This window comes from Schistocerca cancellata, chromosome 2 (assembly GCF_023864275.1).
Source record: "Schistocerca cancellata isolate TAMUIC-IGC-003103 chromosome 2, iqSchCanc2.1, whole genome shotgun sequence".
Taxonomy (NCBI): domain Eukaryota; kingdom Metazoa; phylum Arthropoda; class Insecta; order Orthoptera; family Acrididae; genus Schistocerca; species Schistocerca cancellata.
The window spans coordinates 1,084,944,147-1,084,965,837 of NC_064627.1; positions in this window are offsets into that span (position 1 = coordinate 1,084,944,147).

Sequence of the window (21,691 nt, forward strand, 5' to 3'; positions counted from 1 at the left end):
CCCGATCCCCAGAGATGAGAACTTGCTCTCCAGCATTTCCTTCCAATCCACAACCTTTCTGGACTTAGCCTCCATTAACAACAGGCCTCCTTTTCTTTATTTGTTAGAATTTCATTATTTACTCTGTTGAAACGAAGTGTGATACCACCTACCTTGCAGCTGCAGTTGATTATTTCCCTGCTAAGTAAAGAATTAAGCAGAATGTTATCTGTTGTGACTTGACTCTTCACAAAATTAACCTGACTCCTAATCTGTCTCTTGAATAAACTTGGTCCAGTTGGAGCTGAAAGCTGATAGCTGGGCTACCAACTGGTAGAGCTGAATCAAGATGTCCACAGGAATATGAAAGGGCTTACCTGTTGCTTGAACACCATTGCACAGTTTTGCAAACTCCCAATGCTTGTGCTTCAGTATTTAACTCAGTTTAGTGGGATTTTGCTGAATGACTCAGTCCTCACCTGAGGGGTGGTGCATAATCATGGTTGGTAAAAGGTAAAATTAAATGAAAAGATAAATAGCCTAGTGGCCAAGACATGGCTTATGGAAATACAAAAATATGAACTTGAAATAAGGTGATGGCAGGAAGGAGACAGGCATGCATGTTCCAACATGGAATAATAAGAATTCCACAATCAGTGTATTACATTCAATTAACAACTACCACAAAGCAAATAAAGATCATACAGAATAAGCAAATTCTACAAATAACTTGAAAATCCAACATTTAACAGTTAACTCTTTGTAGTCCAGACAGTTGAGAAAACTTTTAATAAACAAACATGAAATATTTGAGTCACACATCTTCAAAAATGAAAACCAATTCTTGTGCAATGTGGAAATACAAAAACAGTTTAAATGAAACTGGAAATACAATCACTCAGTCCTTGTGGAGGTCCATAGAAATTGACATTAATATATGACTTTGGCATGTGCCACTGCATGAAAAGCAAGTTAAACACATCATTTGGTCTCAACTCAACTCATTAGTCTACATGAGCATTTGTAATGCTAACACAGACACCAAATGCAGTTAGTGCTGAGCAAAGAAAATGTACTAAATCCAACATGAATACAAAATGTTACCCATGCCATGCAAGAGAAACAGTTTGCACAAAGCATTTAAAAACTCAACTGGTTAGTCCATGTGGGCACTCATAATGCTAAATCAAATGCAGCTGAGCCAACCATAGAAAACATTATTAATTTTTAAACATAGTCACCATTTTGTTGTCAAAGGCCTTGTTGGCCAAAAGTTCATTTTGTGACAGTCTTTTTGTTGTGGTTATCTGCGACTCACCATCTCTGCTATATGGTGAGTTGTAACTGTCCTCTTTAAAATTTTGTTACAAAAAACAGTTTACCTAATATTGCGTAAATGTGCCTGCATAAATCATAGTGCAAACTTATTCTAACCTCACTCTGAAACAACTGGGGTTTCGGCATGGAAAAATAGGCTTATTAACAGGTCAGCCTGTGGCACTGCTAATTTAATAACTAAAGTGGGCTCTTCAAAGTGACTAGCAAGGACAAAAAGAGACTGTGGCACATGAGCTATTAAATTTAGGAAAAGCCATCTGGTTCTGTATTGGAAAGCTGAGTGCCTGCTAAACTAGTTGCCACAAAGGAACGCAATACTGACAAACCAAAAAGTTTATTCTAGGTCACCAGTCACAAGTGAGCACTGTACCAACCTCAGTTCGGAGCTAATGAGACAGGATGAGAAATAATATTGGATCAGAAGAGATACATGTAATACAAAGCAGAGTGATTAATGCAGTAAAGTAACAGAAAGAAAGGATGAAAAGGAAATGAGAATGAAGCTGAACGAAATATAGGGGAAAACAGAAAAAAGGTAGTGCCAATAAGTGGCGAACAAATATATAAACTAGTTCTAATACACACCCTATAAGAAAAGGGATGGACTTAGGCTAATACAGGTTAAGCCCAGGAGGATGGCAGAATGGGAAGATGTGTTTGAGAGCATGTTCCCATCTTCTGAGTTCAGAGAAACTAATGTTAGATGGGAAGTCCCAAATGATTTGTGTGATATAGCAACCAATTTTCATTTGTTCTGCTAGTTTGTTGGTGGTAATTCCTGCACACAAAGACATAAAGTGTTGTATGATTTACAAATGATTGAGAAGGAACTGGTAGTCTGTCTTGTTTAAGATGTAATCAAAAGTTCCCCTCCAAAAACTTAATTGTCACCTTTCCCAGCCAACTATAACATGTCACTTATCCATATGATTAATCAACTACATCAGTATTTTTATAGAGCTATCAAAAATGAAAAAAAATGAAAACAAAATAAAACCCAAATAATGAAAATCTTTTGTATGCCATCATATTACATTCACTGCTTATTTTTTCGTTTTTGATAGCTTCACAAAAATTTTCAATTAACTCATGAGCTCTTTCCCATTGCCAACCATCCAAAATGAACTGAGCTGCTGAACTATAGAGCTCAACTTTGATTACAGTGCCAGGTTGTATTAAGTTCACTCAGCATTGTTGGACTTTGTATTATATTACAAATGTATTTTGGACACTAACCCTTACTGAGCTGCTCCAGTGAGTTACAGTCTCCACCCTAAGGAGGTAGGGACAGCTACAGCATTCATTTACTTTTAGAGTGTGTTTAAATCATACATTTAAACAATTTCAGTAAGTGTTAAAATGGTTTAGAATCTACCAGCACACATTATATGGAAGAAATTCAAAAAGAAAAACACTTAATTTTTTTTTCAGAATATGTTATTAATTTTTAAACATAGTCTCCATTTTGAGATACATACTTTTGCCAATTTCCCAGACATTTTTAAACCCACCAAAAAGTAGGAATTGTCAAACTCCCTAAAATATGCCGATCTTTCAGTGATGACTTTCTCAATGAAGAGATTTTGTGGTAGATAATCATTCCTTAATGTTTAGGAACAAGAATAAATTTCAAAGAGCCAAGTTAGGTAAATATACAGGGTGATCCACATTATGCACCTACTTTTATTTATTTACTATTCACTCATTAACGATGTTGCATGGTTGCTTTCAAGTCTATTATAATACTGTGGTTCTTTCCATTTCATATTTCCACAAAAAATATAAGCACCAGCACTAGTAACACACCTTTGCAGTCAGCATGCACTGTTCCTGACAGACTGTTGGAATGTATCAATTGGACCCATGCACACTGCTTCTAAAGTATCCAAGTAATACGGTTTTCTAGCATACACTTTCTCTTTCAAATATTCCCAGAGGAAAAAATCCAATGGGTTCAAGTCTGGACTTCTCAGTGCCCACTCAACATTTCTGCAATGTCTAATAACGCAACCTGGAAAAGCATTGTCACTCTCGCAAAATCAAAGCAAAGTGGGGAGGTGCACTAACATGCAGAAAGTGCACGTTCTCCACACTGGCCCAGGTTAATACAATGGACTGAGCAAAAGTTTGTAGCATATACCCGTACCTCTGTGCATTCATTGTTTCATGAAGAATGTGAGGACCGATAAGGGTATCATCATGAGTACCATAGTACTCAGACAACAAAGGACATGACTGAAATTTTTCAATCTTAACTCCAGGACTGTCATTGCTAGGGCCCCAGTAATTCTTCCATTCATTATAACGTGGACACAGCAAACTCCATCCTAACATCATAGTCTTCTGGTGACAATGCTTGGACAAAGTGTGGTTTCCACAGTCTCCAGTAAACCACCTTCATTATCTGTTGGACCGAACTATATGATAAACTAGTTTCTCTCTTCCCATCTCCACCATCACTGCAACATTACAGGTGACCACCATACTCCCATCCTGGCTGCAATTTGTGCATGTTCAGAAATGCGTAGTCTGTAACAATTACATAATGGTATGAAACAGAGCATAATACAGTGACTGTAAACACATGCACGGCAATTGGTCAGTGATCATAACACACGTTCATGGGCATTGTTATGCCACTGGAAGTAGATCCTAATGATGTATCAGATATTTTGAGTTATACTACTGCTAAAAAAGTCCTGTGGTCTTTGATTAGTAATCAAAACATTCTTGGTCCTGGGTTCGAAACCCTGAGTGCTTAAATAATCAGTACTGGCGACTGACGACTTCAAGCACCAGAAGTTACCCTAATTCTGCCAATGGCCTTGTCAAAGAGGGCAGTGGAGTTGACAGAGGTTCAGGACACACTCTTGTCCTAGGGGTGTGAAACTGCCCTTAAAGGTGGAAGAATCAGCAATGATCAATAGGATCAGGAAGCAGAAGGCAATGGAAACCACTGCATTAAAGACACATAATGTCTATCCAAAGGACATGTGGCCTGTAAGTGAAAAAGTGTCATGATGATCTCTCCATTGGAATAGTCCCACATTCAGATCTCCGGTAGGGGACTGCCAAGGGGTAGATGACCATGAGAAAAAGACTGAATAACCAATGATAGGATAACATTCTTTGAGTCGGGGCATGGAATGTCAGAAGCTTGAACATGGTAGGGAAGCTAGAAAATCTGAAAAGGCAAATGCAAAGGCTCAATCTAGATATAGTAGGGGTCAGTGAAGTGAAATGGAAAGTAGACAAGGATTTCTGGTCAGAGGAATATAGGGTAGTATCAACAGCAGCAGAAAATGGTACAACAGCAGTGGAATTCATTATGAATAGGCACGAAGGGCAGAGAGTGTGTTACTGTCAACAGTTCAGTGATAGGGTTGTTCTTATCAGAAATGACAGCAAACTAACACCGAAAATGATAGTTCAGGTTTACATGCCTGCAATGCAAACTTAAGATGAAGAGATAGACAAAGTATACGAGGATATGGAAAGGGTAATACAATATATCAAGGGAGATGAAAATCTAATAGTCAGGAAGGACTGGAATGCAATTGTAGGGGAAGGAGTAGAAGAAAAGGTTACAGGTGAATATTGGCTTTGGACAAGGAATGAGAGAGGAGAAAGACTAATTGAGTTCTGTAATAAATTTCAGCTAGTAACAGCAAATACTTAGTTAAAGAATCACAAGAGGAGGAGGTACATTTGGAAAAGGTGGGATGAAATGGGAAGATTTCAGTCAAGTTACATCATGGTCAGAGATTTCAAAATCAGATACTGGATTATAAGGCATACCCAAGAGCAGATATAGACTCAGATCACAATGTAGTAGTAATGAAATGTAGGCTAAAGTTCAAGAGATTAGTCAGGAAGAATCAACACGCAAAGTAGTGGGACACAGAAGTACTAAGTAATCGTGAGATATGCTTGAAGTTCTCTAAGGCTATAAATACAGCAGTAAGGAATAGCTCAGTAGGTAGTGTAGTTGAAGAGGAATGGATGTCTCTAAAAAGGACAGTCATAGAAGTTCAAAAGAAAAACATAAGTACAAATAAGGTAACTGTGGAGAAACCATGGGTAGCAGAAGAAATACTTCAGTTGATCGATTAAAGAAGGAAGTACAAAAATGATGAGGGAAATTCAGAAATACAGAAATACAAGTCGCTTAGGAATGAAATAAATAGGAAGTGCAAGGAAGCTAAGATGAAAGAGTTGCATGAAAAATGTGAAGAAATCGAAAAAGAAATGATTGTCAGAAGGACTGACTCAGCTTGCAGGAAAGTCAAAACAACCTTTGGTGAAATTAAGAGCAAGGATGCTAACATTAAGACATCAATGGAAATTCTATTGTTAAATGCAGAGGAGAGGGCAGATATGTAGAAACAGTACATCGAAGGCCTCTATGAGAGGGAAGATTTATCTGATGTGATAGAAAAAGAAACAGGAATAGATTTAGAAGAGATTGTGATCCAGTATTAGACTCAGAATTTAAGAGAGCTTTAGTGGACTTAAGATCCAATAAGGCAGAAGGGATCGATAACATTTCATCAGAATTTCAAAAATCATTGGAGGAAGTGACAACAAAATGGCTATTGATGTTGGTGCGTAGAATGTATGAGTCTGGCAACATACCATCTGACTTTCGGAAAAATTTCATCCACATAACTCCACAGAATGCAAGAGCTGACAAATGAGAAAATTATTGCACAATCAGCTTAACAGCTCATGCATCCAAGTTTCTGAAAAGAACAACATAGAAAAGCATGAAAAAGAAAAATGAGAGTGTGTTAGATGACTTTAGGAAAGGTAGAGGCACCAGAGAGGAAATTCTGATGTTGCAGTTGATAATGGAAACAAGACTAAAGAAAAATCAAGACATGTTCATAGGATCTGTCAACCTGGAAAAAGCATTTGACACTGTAAAATAGTGCAAGATGTTGGAAATTCTGAGAAAAGTAGGGGTAAGCTATAGGGAGAGATGGGTAATATACAATATGTACAAGAGCCAAGAGGCAATAATAGGAGTGGACACTCAAGAACAAAGTGCTCAGATTAAAGAGGGTGAAAGACAGGGATTAGTCTTTTGCCCCTACAGTTCAATCTTTACATACATTGAAGAAGCAATGATAGAAATAAAAGAAAGGTTCAGGAGTGGAATTAAAATTCAAGGTGAAAGGATATCAGTGATACAATTCGCTGAAGACATTACTATCCTGAGTGAAAATGAAAAAGAATTACGTGATCTGCTGAATGGAATGAACAGTCTAATGAGTACAGAATATGGACTGAGAGTAAATCAAAGAAAGATGAAAGTAATGAGAAGTATTAGAAGAGAACAGCAAGAAACTTAACATGAGGATTGATGGTGTCAAAGTAGATGAAGTTAAGAAATTATACTACCTAGGAAGCAAAATAGCCATTGACAGACAGAGCATGAAGGACATCAAAAGCAAACTATCACTGGCAAAAAGGGCTTTCCTGGCCAAGAGAAGTCTGTTAGTATCAAACATAGGCCTTAATTTGAGGAAGAAATTTCTGAGAATGTATGTTTGGAACACATCTACATCTATGTTTATACTCAGCAAGCCACCCAATGGTGTGTGGCAGAGGGCACTTTACATGCCACTGTCATTACCTCCCTGTCCTGTTCCAGTCACAAATGATTCGCGCGAAGAACGACTGCCAGAAAGCCACCATGCGCTCTCAAACCTCTCTAATTTTACATTCGTGATCTCCACAGGAGGTATAAGTAGGGGGAAGCAATATATTCGATACCTCATGCAGAAATGCACCCTCTTGAAACCTGGATAGCAAGCTACACAGGTAGTGAAACAAGGGCTGTGGGAAAACTGGAACAGAAGAGAATCCAAGCATTTGAGATGTGGTGCTACAGACAAATGTTGAAAATTAGGTGGTCTGATAAGGTAAGGAATGAGGATGTTCTGCCTAGAATCAGAGAGGAAAGGAATATGTGGAGAACATTGACAAGGAGAAGAGACAGCATGATAGGACATCTGTTAAGACATCAGGGAATGACTTCTGTGGTACTGGAGGGAGCTGTAGAGGGCAAAAACTGTAGAGGTAGATAGAGATTGGAATACATAAGACAAATAACTGAGGATGTAGGTTGCAAGTGCTATTCTGAGATGAAAAGGTTAGCAAGGAAATGTTTTCGTGGCGGGCCACACCAAACCAGTCAGAAGACTGATGACTGATATGATTCTTTAAGATGTTCTAAGACATTAATAGATAGCAATGGTTTTACTGGTCACTATACTAAATGCTTACACCATATACTTCTTATTTCAAATCTCAGTGTGCAGTCACTTTCTCTGAACAATTCTGTGCACAGTGTTATGGCTAGGTCTGATCGATACATGTCAGCTTGGTTTGTAAATACTCTTTCACTTTCTTTTTTGAACATGAAATGCTGATGTTTTCACCTTCTTTTTAATAAATCTGTGAAACATGGTATAGTAGCATTATAAAAATATCACTAAATCCACACAATTGTGGTAGCATAATGGATACAGTAACTAACTTGTATACACAGGGCTGCGGGTTTGATTCCATTCTAATTTTTTGTTTTTTGTTTTTAAATGTTTATCATAATGACATCCTGTGTTGTGCACTTGACAGTAAATATAGCATGTGGAGGAAAATAAACCTTTGTATGTGACAATTCACTGTTCACCATTCCTCAGTTTGTAAGTGCTGATCTTTCTGTACAGAAGTGTTCGATTATATACATCATTCTAAAAAAACATCCAGAGGATAGGATGAGGATGCAAAGAGCCTCTCATATTGTGCGTACTGAAGAAAATGGCAGGAAGTTTCCCCATTCCCCGAGCTGCATATCTGATGAGTCAGTGTGCAGAGTGGCATTCAGCTGGGAGAACGTGTTGTGTGTCCACAGTGATTTCTGTAAATACTCTGTGTTTGGTGTGTGGCGATTTCACAATGGATCCGCGAAGAGTACAGTGCTTGTGTATCAAATTCTGTGCGAACCTTGGGTAAAGTGCTACATGATTCAACAAATGTTTGGGGGACAGAGCAGGAGCCGTACGCATGTGTTTGAGTGGCATAAGAGCTGTCCTTACAGACATCGAGGATGATGCTCACACTGGAAGGCATGTTAGCCGCACAGCGCCAGACATTGTTGCCAAACTTCAACCATTGGTTCGTGTGGATTGATGTTGACCATTCAAGACATTGTGGATGAAGTGGGTATTGGTTATGGGACATGTCAACGAATGTTGACTGATGAACTGGGCATGCATCATGTCACCATAAAATTTGTGCTGTGGATCTTGACTGCCGATCAGAAGGCACAGTGTGTTGAAGTGTGCATGGACCTTCATCAGACCGCATCCGATGATCGAACCTTCTTGTCACAGGTTATCACAAGTGACGAGAGCTGGATATATGGTTATGACTCAGAGACAAAGCAACAGTCATCCCAGTGGAAGTGCCCGGCTCTCGAAGACTCAAAAAAGTGAGACAGTTGAAGAGTAAAGTGAAGAGCATGATCATCGTTTTCTTTGATACCAAGGGAATTGTGCACAAAGAATTCACCCCATCCAACCAAACAGTGAATTCCATGTACTACTGTGACATTTTGCGATGGCTCTGTGAAAATGTGTGGCGACGACGGTCCAAACTTTAACGTCAAGGGAACTGGCTGCTGCATCATGACAACATGCCCTGTCACACGTCATTGCTCAGCAGGACCTTTATGGCAAAAAACAACATGGCAGTTGTACCCCACCCATGCTATTTCCAAAACTGAAATTCAAGCTGAAAGGCCATCAGTTCGACGCTCTAGAGAGGATTCAAGAAGCATCGCTGGTGGTAATAAACTCCCTCAAAGAACAGGACTTCCAGAAAACATTTGATCAGTGGCAGAAGCACTGGAACCGGTGTGTATATGTGAATGGGATCTACTTCAAGGGTGATGGCGACCATTAGTCCAAAGGTAAGGTTTTCAACAGATGGCAGCACCAGTCCCAAAAATTTTGGATAGCACCTTGTACTCTACTCTTTAAACAGACAATTACATGAGCCCAGTTATTGTTTTTAGTTGTTATTCTGATGGTACTTATCTGTTGTTTGAATATTGTGAGGCATATTTTGTGTACTTGATCCTCACAAAGTGACACCATACCTGAGAAATCAGAAGGAATATTATTAACTACAAGGCACTTGTTGTTACGCACTAATGGCAACCTATTTGCTGGAATCTTCATGTGCTGATACAATTTCAACTGAAAGTCAGTTTTGTTGTTGATGTAGTAGTCTTCAGTCTGAATATTGGTTTGATGCAGCTCTTTGTGCTACTTTATCCTGAGTAAGCCTCTTCATCTCCGAATAACTACTGCAGCCTACATCCATCTCAAACTGCTTAGTTACTCATCTCTTGGTCTCTCTCTATGATTCCTCTCCCTCCCCCCCCCCCCCAAACACACACACACACACACACACACACACACACACACACACACACACACACACACACACACACACTTCTCCACCAGAACTAAATTGCTGGTATTTTGCTATCTCAAAATGTGTCCTATCAACCAAACCCTTCTTCTAGTCTGATTGTGTCACAAATTTTGTTTTTTCCTCAATTCTATTCAGTACCTCCTCATTAGTTATATGATAGTCATATGATCTATCCATCTAATCTTCAGCATTCTTTTGTAGCAACACATTTCAAAAACTTCTATTCTCTTCTTGTATAAACAGTTTATCATTCATGTTTCACTTCCATACATGGCTACACTCCATACAAATACTTTCAGAAAAAGAGTTCCTAACAGTTAAATTTATATTTGATGTTAACAAATTTCTCTTCTTCAGGAATGCTTTTCTTGCAATTGCCAGTCTACATTTTATATACTCTCTATTTTGGCCAACATAAGGTATTTTGCTGCCCAAATAGTAAAACTCTGCTACTACTTTAAGTGTCACTTCCTAATCTAATTCCCTTGGCATCATCTGTTTTAATTTCATTACATCCCATTATACTCATTTTACTTTTGTTGTTATTCATCTTATATCCTCCTTTCAAGATACTGTCCATTCCATTCAACTACTCTCCCAGGTCTTTTGCTGTCTCTGAGAGAATTACAATGCCATTGGAAAACCTTGAAGATTTTATTTCTTCTCCCTGGATTTTAATTACTACAAATTTTTCTTTGGTTTCCTTTACTCCTTGCTCTGTGTACAGATTGAGTAACATCAGGGATAGGCTGCATTTCTGTCTCACTCCCTTCTCAACCACTGCTTCTCTTTTATGCCCTTTGATGCTCATAACTACTATCTGATTTCTGTACAAGTTGTAAATAGCCTGTGGTGTCCCTGATGCGAAGTGACAGTTCTTTGACTATGCTCTTTGGTTTTGTCTTCTTGTCTTTGTGTTCTAACGCTATGTTTGACAGCCATCTTTCTGTATTCACTCTATTAAGTGATGAAATAAATGTTGTTTTGATCCTTAAAGTGTGGTATTATGGTTCAACATCACGTAAAACCCACTGTGGTGACCCCGACTTGGGTGTTGTGCATCCGAGAACTATTTTGTGCTTATTTTCATCAGTAAAGGGCTCCATGTGCCAGCCCACATTGTCTTGAGAATAATTGGTGTGCCAGTGTTGTTTTGTGAAAGTGTGTCGCACTCTAGCAATTTTGCTCGTGTTTTTAATAGTGTTCTTAATGTACAGTTTGTTAAAAGTGAACAATTTACTGGCCCCTGCCATGCCAGCAGTCACTTAACCGTTGCTGGCCCAACATGGCCACTGTCAAATGCTATTATGCAGCAAGGCCTGCCACCCTGACAGTGCACGGCACTCACTGACATTGTGAACAATAATCGTGTGAAGGACGTTGTGTTTCACCCTCTGGTTAAGCAGTCGCCTTCTCATTGGTTTGATGTGCATACACAGTTTGAAAACTGTACTCCGAATGCTCAAACGCATGGGATTGCAAATTCTTACTTGTCTGACATCATTGTCAAGTTCTTTTCTGTCTTGGACTATTTGAAGGCATATCACCAAATTCCATTGTACCCGACGGACATTCCGTAAATGACGATCATTACGCCTTTTGGCCTTTTTGAATACTGCTTCATGCCCTGTGGTTTAATAAATGCTGTGCAGACGTGGCAATGTTTCATTGATTCGATATTGCTACCACTTCCTTTCACTTTTGCCTATTTGGATGACATACTTATCTTTTCCTCATCTGCGGAGGAACACCAATTTCACCTAGACGCAGTTCATGCAGCTCTTGCAGCCAACGGCGTGGTTATCAACCATGACAAATCGTAGCTCTGTTGCACATCTGTTACTTTTCTTGGCCATACGGTCTCAGCCGACTGCCTCTGCCCTACTGATTCACGAGTCGCGGACATCATCGCTCTGCCTCTCCCTGAGGATTACGCACAACTGTGCCATTTCCTACGGATGGTGAACTTTTATCAGGGACATATACCTGAGGTTGCCTCCGTCCAGTCGGCTCTAACTGGTGCCCTCTCTGGTAAAAATACAACGGGAAAGTGTAAGCTGGACTGGCCTAGGACCATGCTGGACACTTTCGACAATTTGAAATTGGCCATCATGCAGGCTATCACTCTTGCGCACCGCAACTCCAAGGCGCGGATTTCTATCACTACTGACGCTAGCGAGTCAGCGGTAGGTGCTGTACTCCAACAGCACACTGCAGACTTAATGCAACCGCTCCGTTTCTTCTCAAAAAAGCTAACAAGGAGTCAGTATAAATGGTCGGCCTTTGACCACGAGCTCCTCGCGGTTTATGAGGCAGCCAAACATTTCAGGAACGACGTCGAAGGACGCGTTTTCACCACCTATTCGGACCATAAACCTCCTGTTGAGGCGATCTGCAACCCAGCGAAAGACCTCCCACTCTGCCGCTTCCGGCACATGGACATGAACTTTATTTGCCAACATTCTTCGGATGCTTGTTACATCCGCGGTGTGGAAAACATAGTTGCCGGCTACCTCTCCCGCATTTCAATGATCTCCATCCCGCTGAACTTAGAGGAACTGGCGTGGCTTCAGGCTGAAGATGCAGACACACAACCTCTGCTCTCGGATGACCGATCTTCGCTCATCATCAAACCTATTGCCCTGCATGGGTCGTCAAATCCTATCATCAGTGACGTTTCTACCGGTTCACCCCACTCCTTGGTTCCCTTCTCCTTTCGGCGCGGGATTTTCAACGCATTACATAGCCTCGCCTACCCCGGAATGTGGGCAACGACACGGCTCATAACTGAACGTTTCGTCTGGCCGGGCATGCGGCACCATTGCCACTCGTGGTCAAGTGCGTGCATTCCTTGTCAATGGAGTGAAGTGAGCAGACATGTGCATCCGCCTTTAGGACAGTTCAACATACGTAGGGGCTGCCTGCGCCACGTGCACATTGACGTGGTCGGTCCTCTTCCCCCGTCCGAGGGATACAAATACGTCCTTTCCACGATCGACCGCGTAACCCACTGGGTTGAGGTGGTACCCCTGGTGGACATTACGGCTGAGACAATCACTAGCGCGTTCATTTCAGCGAGGGTGGCTAGATTTGGTTGCTCCCTGTCACTTACCACAGACCAGGGCTGCCAATTCGAGTCGTCACTTTTTGCTCGCCTGTGTGACTTGTGGGGGGTGGCAAAATTTCACACAACTGCATATCATCCGCAGGCAGGACTAGTGGAGGGATGGCACAGAACACTAAAAGCTGCACTCCTGTGCCACAGTGGGCTTTGGTCTGAGGCTCTGCCATGGGTGCTGCTGGGAATCCGCCCCGCACACGGGGAGGACCTCAATGCTTCATTGGTGGAGGTCCTGTACGGTGAACTACTCGTCCCGCCCGCCAAATTCGCCAATGGCACTTCTCCGACAGATGCGTCCGACCTGCCAGCCCTCATCGAACGAGTGTATGCTCGTGTGCCCTGCCTTCACCCGCCTCTACCTCGCACTCACACCGTGCCACAGTTGTTCATTCATAAGGACTTGAAATCGTTCTATTTCATCATGTTACGAGACAACACTGTTTGTGCAGCTCTGCAGCATCCGTACTCCAGCCCACACTGTTTATTATGCCACGGGGTCAATACATTCGCGATTCTGCTCAACCGTCACCCGAGTACAGTTTCGGTACAATGTTTAAAGGCAGCACGGTCCCTTCTGGAGCCACTTCTCGCCGCTCCCTGCCGATCTGCCTCTGCTGACACCTCGCCCGCCGCCGCCGTGGCCTCCTTCAACTCGCCACTGTTTGCACAGCTGTCTGATGTGCAGGACCCTGATGACAACATGCCCAAGCCGCACATTTCACGCGCCGGACACCATCTCCGGCAACTGTGCTGGCACAAAGATTTTTTTGTGGATGTGTGCTAGCTCCACCCCCCCCATGCTCTGCACTGATGTGGGGGAGGGGGGGGGGGGGGAGGGCTCTGCACAATGCACTTCAATCTGTTAATCTCATGGTCCCCATAGCAGCTGCCCCCCCTCCCTCCCCTTGAAAAGCTATAGAGGCTACGGCTAGAATGAATGGTGTGTTGTGTCTCAACTTTCTTCTGCCCTCCCTGAGGATTTTGGGGAAGGCAGCAATACATGTCCGTGGCAGACTCTCAAAGTGGGAACAAGTCTGGACTGTTTCAGAGGGTAGAAAAAGGGAGTGGCCAACAAAGAGTGCAGAAATTTTTGTAGGAATCTCGGCCAGCTGAGCAACATTGTCAGGCTGCTGTCTGTCTGCTTGATAGCCTAGTGCACCAGCAACATCTGGATGTTTGCACATGATCAGTCTGCCCACACAAGTCATTGCAGGAGAAGTGGGAGAGGCACAGTGAAGTACAACTGATGCTGCATCGGTGTTGCTGGATGTAGAGCAAAGAGGGGTGTGGCCACTGTGTGTTACTGTTGTACTGATGCCACCACCAGAGAATTGCTGTCATGCTTGTTTTGTTGAACTATCAGGGAAAGCAGGTTTAAGTCGCTCAGTGGGCACAGTTTCTTGCATGCCACCTTTTCGTACGATCAAAGTGTTCATTCTTCTTGATATTGCTTCATATGGGCCAGAATATGGAGGAGTAAAAGGTGAACATACAAAACTTATGTTGCAGTTTTCAAATCTTTGAAACTGGAAGGAAAATGGTGTCTGTGGCATTGCAGGTTATGCGGCCAAAGATCTTGTATGAGCAACTCAATTTTCTGTAGGAAACCTGTGTGGCCACCGGACAACTGAGCTGTATGGAGTGTTGGTATGATAAAGTCACCACGAACATACAGTTGCCTTCTGAATGCCAACTGTGCCAGCAAGCCAGACAAATCATACTTTATGGCCATCTGCAGGCCAAGTAGAGTTTGTGGCAATGAATTAATGTAAGCATCTTTGTGGCACATGAGAATAGATTTCAGGGAATGGTGCATGCACTCCACCATGCAATTAGTGGCAGGGTGACAACTTGTGGTATGAATGTGATGACTACCACAAAGGTTAAGTAGCTCATTGAACCATCAAACTGATGTCCATAGTCCATAGTGATTGTAAGAAGATTCAGCTGTGATATCTGCTAGTGGTACAGACTTTAGCCATTTGGTATAGTGATTACTGATAGTAAGTAAGTAATGGTGACCGACAATACAAGGTAATAGGCCAGTGACATACAGATGACGGTGTACAAGATGTGCCATCGGGACAGGAAAATGCTGAAGTGTTGCATGAACGTGCAGAGGAACTTTGTTATACTGTCACAAGATGCTGGAGTGAACCAACATACAACTGTCTTTTGTAACACCAGGCCAGACCCCCTTGCTTGACACATATTTCATTGTGGCTTTGACACTAGGGTTACACAAGTTGTGAATGGCATTAAAGACTTCACTGTGATGTATTTGCAGTATTAAGGGCCTTAGAAGTACTGCTGCAGTTATACCATATATCATTTCTAGATCTATCCACTGGCACAGGAGTTGAAAGAAATTATGGAGACTCACACTCATGGACGAATCATATGAATGCATCCATCAGCTGATCATCTCCAATTTTAGCCAGTCCACCATCACCATTGTTATACTGGTGATATTCCTGGAAAGGTGATCCACCACAATGTGGTGCACATCTGTAATAAACTGAGCCACAAATCTGGCAACGCAGCATTTACATGGCAAAGCAAATTCAGTTGGCCACTGTAAAATAGATTACATTTGGTGGTCTGTGTAAAGACAGCAAAATGTTGGCACTTGAAATTAGAATGGAAGTGTTTCACAGCCTTGTAGACAGTGAGCAGTTCCCTACCTATAGTGTTCCATTTAGTTTACACCTCTGTGATATGCCTAGAAAAAAATGCCGAGGGTTCCTGAGATCTGAGTATGTTTTGTCATTATGGCACGGCGACTACTACCTGGCTGGCATCAACATAAAGTCCAATAGGAGCACCAACGTTTGGATGTGTGAGTGGTGTTGCATTTGTCAGTGCTCCTTTCATGACTTCAAATGTTTTAGATGATTTCACAGGGATTTTTCTAGTGCCGGAAGGGTTTTTACTGCAGAGAAACAGATCAAAAGCCTGCTGCGCAACCGTAATGTGCATTAAATGATGGTGGTAAAAGTTTACCATGTCGGTAAACCACCAAAGGCTCTTGTATGTCGTATGGCATAGCATATGTTGAATGGCTAAAATCTTATCATGTAATGGTGCCAATCCAACAGAGGAGACTTCCTATCCCAGAAAAAAATCTCCATTTTTGCAAACATACACTTCTCTTCATTCATTCCAAAGTCTTCAAGGCATTTGAAGAGGTGGTACAAATGTTGTAAATGTTCTTGCAAGGATTTAGAAAAGATAAATATATCATCAAGATAGCAAAGCAACAATTTAGAGATCATGTAACACACTACTCATAAATCTCTACCATGTCTGTGCAATGTGCATAAACCATACTACATATAATTGTAATGAAATAGTCTGAATGGCATTGCAGTAGCCAATTTCTTTATGTCCTCCTTGGCCATCAGACTCTATGAGAATGCTTTTGCACAATCAGTGACATTAAAAACAGATATCCCACTGATAGTATAGTTAAAGTCAGCTATGTTAGGTACCAGATAGTGATCCCAATGTTGTGCCAGCATCCAATGTTCTATATTCACCATGTAATCTCCACATACCATCTTTTTTTATACCATGTGGTGTGGAGAGGCCAAACTGTTCTTGAGACAGGTGTGATGCCTTCAGTTAACATTTTTTTTTACATCTCCCTCTGTGTTGCTACAAATTTCTCTGGAGGTAGGCAACATGCACGACGGAAAACAGGCTGTCCTGGTGAGTTTCTGATAAGCTGCTGCATCCTGTGGTAATGCGTTTGTTTTGCTTTGAGTGGGAGTGTCAGTGTAGGGAATTCATTCAACAATACTGTAGCAGAAGCAACAGGTACCTACTCAATTTGCCAGACATGCGTGTGGTCCACATTTTTTTCACAAATCTCGTGGATCCAAAGTATGCACAATGCAAATCTTTGTGCAGGCCATGATGAACATCATGCAGTCATCTGAAACTAGTGCAGGTACTGTGACAGATAATAAGTTTTCAGTCTTAGTATTGATCAAATCGTTATCATTAGATCTGGCATCACTTTGAAAAATTTCAGAAAATCAGCTCCTAAGGTGGGGCCTCTGACATAAGCGATGACAAACCTCCAAGTAGCAAAAACTTAGAACAGAAGTGAAACAAAATCTCCCATTCACCTTATGAATTGGTGTATGTATTCTATCCGCCATCAAGGTACAATAAGCACCTGATGTTGGGCTCAGAACACAGATGCCATGGAAAAACACTTGTCTCAGAATGCACAGTGACCATATAATTGCATGCTGTCTGCAATGTCTGAGCATTGTTACTGCAGCGTTAGAGCACTGTACACTATGAATGTTTGCGCTCTTTTTAAAGTTCCCACAAGGAAAATTGCACAGCACTGCACATTTTCTAGCTTTGTTTCCAAACTTTTTGTGGAACCAACACCAAATAGTGTTATTTTGTGCAGCATTTGCATCCCCATTACAATTCAGTTCCCTATACATGAGATTTGCTGGCACTTAAGACCTGCATGAGAAGTTGTATCAAGCAGTATCAGTAGCATTAACTGAGGTTGGCATGTGTGATTCAGGGTCGGTAGCATCACCACTCAATATGAGATCCTGGGACCACATCTGGAAAATGAAGAAACTTCATCTCAAAAATCATCTTCTATGCAAGTTCTGCCAAAGACAGATTAGTATCCACCACCAATAGAGGGTATAATTTGGTCAGGAATTTGTTAACCCACATGAGATGTAATGCACTTTCCACCAAGAGATCTTTAGATGCCAATGAGTGCAGTTCTATTAAAACTTGTGAAGGTGTCTGTTGCACATAAGTTTAACGTGAAAGTAAATTTTTTAAATGTTCATGTTGAGGCAACGAATAATGTTTGAACAACACATCTTTCACACATTTGTATGAATGTTCATGGAGCACTTCCTCAATGTTTTTGATATGATCATTATCTAACTGTGTCAATACTGACATGTATCTTTGAAATCACTATGCATTTGGTGTTTGTGACAAATCACTTCCACTTGAAAAAAATACAATTTGCTGCTTGTTGACCAGAATAGTGTGTTTTGCGTTACCGATGTTTGGCATAGAAGAAACATTTTGGTAATATGAATCAGAGTGAGAATTTGATCACACATTTGTGACTGGAGTTGCAGGGGCTGGAATAAAGAGCAAAGAGTTGTTGGTGTTTGATGCAGTACAATGTGTTTTCAGAGGAGTACTAATTTCTATGTCGACCAAAATGCTGACTGTTTGTAAATAATCTATGTGAAATAGCCATAAAGGTACCAGTGTAGGATTCCTTTTGTGGTGTTACCCTAACTGCAAATGGTGAAACAGTATTTGACAACATATAACCACAGTTTATTCAGAAAATATACTGTGAAAGAGACACCAGCGACAGAAGCACATTACAAACATAAACGACAAAAGCTATCAGAAACATATAGATATCACTCAGCACCACACTGCACAGTGCACTTCGATCATTCTACATCTACATCTATACTCTGCAAACCACTGTGAAGTGCATGGCAGAGGGTATGTTCCACTGTACCAATTCTATTCACATATCGGACACAGGAACAATGATAATTTAAAGGCTTCTTTGTATACTCAATTAATCTAATCTTGTCCTCATGATACCTATGTGAGCGATAAGTAGGTGGTTGTAATGTATTCCTAAAAGCATTATTTAGAGCTGGTTCTTGAAACTTGTAAGTAGGCTTTATTGGGATAGTTTACATCTGTTTTCAAGAGTATGACAGTTCTATGTCTTCCTCATCTCTGTGACACTCTCCCATGGGCCAAACAAACCTGTGACTTTTCATTCTGCCTTTCTCTGCATATGTTCAGTATCCCCCCTTAGTCCTGTTTGGTGTGGGTTTCACACACTTGAGCAATATTCTAGAATGGGGTACACAAATGATTTGTAAGCAATCACCTTCGTAGGCTGATTGCAATTTCCCAGTATTCTACCAATAAACTGAAATCTACCACCTGCTTTACTCACAATTAAGCCTATGTGATCATTCCATTTCATATCTCTACAAAGTGTTATGCCCAGATAGTTGTAGGAGTTGGTCAATTCCAGCTATGACTCACAGATATTATTGATATTTTTTTGTAAGTGCACAGTTTTATATGAGGTTCATTCAAATGAAACCTGGTCAGTGCATCTACCTTTGCCTTACATGTAAGGTGGCACCACGTAACTATGGGTATGGTGGTGCCATATATTGGTAGAGAGACTGACACATGCTCACCGTTTGAAGTCGCATAGCGTCAGTGTGGTTTCACACTGAAGAGAAGGTGGTCATGCAAGTTATTGTCCACTACCAAACATGCAGGCGAGTAAGCAGGAACAATGAGGAGTGATTTGATTTTTGGCGGCGGAGGGAATTGGAGGCTGTAAAACTTATTAACGATGAAGGCTGTGTATGGTAAGTACAGTCTGAGTCATTCAAGTGTTGTGGAATGGCGCAAACAATTCCTTGAGGGGCATGAGTCACTGGAAGATGATGCTCGTCTTGGACAGGCTCATTGCGTCATCACAGCTTCTTCAAGGATGGTATTGAACAGCTAGTGTTGCAATGAGATAAATGTGCCAACAGTTTTGGTGACTATTTTTGAGTATGTATACTGTGTATAACTACATTTTTGAGTTAATAAAATCATTACCGTTACTTTACACTAGTGACTGGGTTTCATTTGAATGTCCCTAGTATTTCTGAACATTTAAAGCAAGTTACCAATCTTTGCACCACTTTGAAATCTTATCAAGACCTGTCCAAATATTTTTGCAGCTTCTTTCAGACAGTACTTCATTACAGGTAACTGCATCATCTTCAAATAGAAAGATATGTATGTTCAGAAAACTAGATAAAAAATCAATAGTGTCATATCTCAATCAGGAGCTTTGGAGCTTTCAGCACAGGACAGGAGCATGCTGGGAAACTATGGCTCAACTTTAAAAGACTAGTTGACCATGCGCTGGATAGATATGTACCCCGTAGAAAGTTCATAATGGGAAGGAACCTCCATGGTATACAGTCTCTGTAAAGAAACCCATAAATAAACAGAGGCTACTGCACAAAAGGTGTAAAACAAAGCATAGGGCTATAAGTAGAGAGATACTGTCAAGAAAGCAGTGTGTGATGCCTTCAATGGCTGCTGTAGCAAAATATTGTGAAATGATCTTTCATAAAACCCAAAAAAATCACAGGCAAAACAATTTAATTGGATAGATATAAAAATCTACCCACAAGCAGCAGCAGAACATACACATAAAAGAGGGTTGTAATTAGACAAGCTTTCGGACCCAATGGCTCCTTCTTCAGGCAGAAGGGTTGAAGGGAAAGGAAGAGGGTTGAAGGATAAGGACTGTATGGGTCTAGCAAAAGGAGTAGATTTTGGGAAAGTCACCCAGAACTGCAGGTCAGAGGAAACTTACCGCACCAGAGGAGAAGGAATTCTAGTCACATGTAAAGGCTGTTAGTCGCACCAAAGTTAGTGTGCAGTCACTTAGGGAATGAGACAAGAAATGACATTAAGGTTAGCAAAGCAAATGCAGAAATCCTTAACTAATATCTCAAATGTTCTTCTACAATAATAAAACCAGGAGAGTTGCCCTAGTTTAATCCTCGTACCACTGAAAAGATGAGTGAAAAAAGGGTTATTTCATTGGTGTTGAGGAACAGCTGCAGTCATTAAAACTAAATAAAGCTCCAGGGCCTGATGGAATCCCCCTCGGATTATATACTGAATTAGTGGCTGAGTTAGGTCCTCTCCTAACTATTATCTACGGTAGAGCCCTCAAACAGAAAATAGTGTTAAGTTGGAAGAAAGCACAGTTCACAATCATTTACAAGAAGGGTAGTAGAAATGATCCACAAAACTACCACCCAATATCCTTCACAATGATTTATTGTAGAATTAAGATTGTATTCTGAGCTCAAACATAATGAGGTATCTCAAACAGAATGACCTGCTCCATGCCAACCACCATGGATTCCAAAAATGATGATCATGTGAAACCAAACTTGCACTTTTCTCATAACATACTGAAAACTTTCAATCAAGGCAGTCAGGAATATGCAGTATTTATTGGTTTCTGAAAAGCATTTGACTCAGTGCCACATCTACACTTATTGTCAAAAGTATGATCATATGAGGTATCAAACAAAATTTGTGACTGGATTGAGGATTTTTTGGTAGGGAGGGCACAACTTGTCATCACAGATGGCGAGTCATCTACAGATGTAAGTAACTTCAAGCGTACCTCAAGGAAGTGTGTTTGGACCATTGCTGTTCATACTATACGTTAATGGTCTTGTAGACAATATTAATAGTAGTGACTGGACACTAACTTTGGTGCCACTGACAGCCTTTACATGACCAGAATTTCTTTGAGTTATGAAATATCATTTCACAATATTCAGCTACAGCAGTCACTGAAGGCTTCACACATTGCTTTCTTGACAGCATCTCTCTGTTTATAGCCCTATGCTTTGTTTTATACCTGTCACACAGTAGCCTCTGTTTCTTCGCCAGTTTCGATGTAGACAGCCTGCAAGAGGTCAGGTTTATTTGTTGCCATTAGATCTAACATATTTCAATCATGAGTGGGGTTCTGAACTATGTGTTCCAGCTAGTTTCAGAGAAGGCATTTAGAAACATTTTGTAAGACGTCTTCTCATGCCAATGGTCACCACAAATACAACATTTTATTTTAATATTTAAAACAAAATGGTACTATAAGAC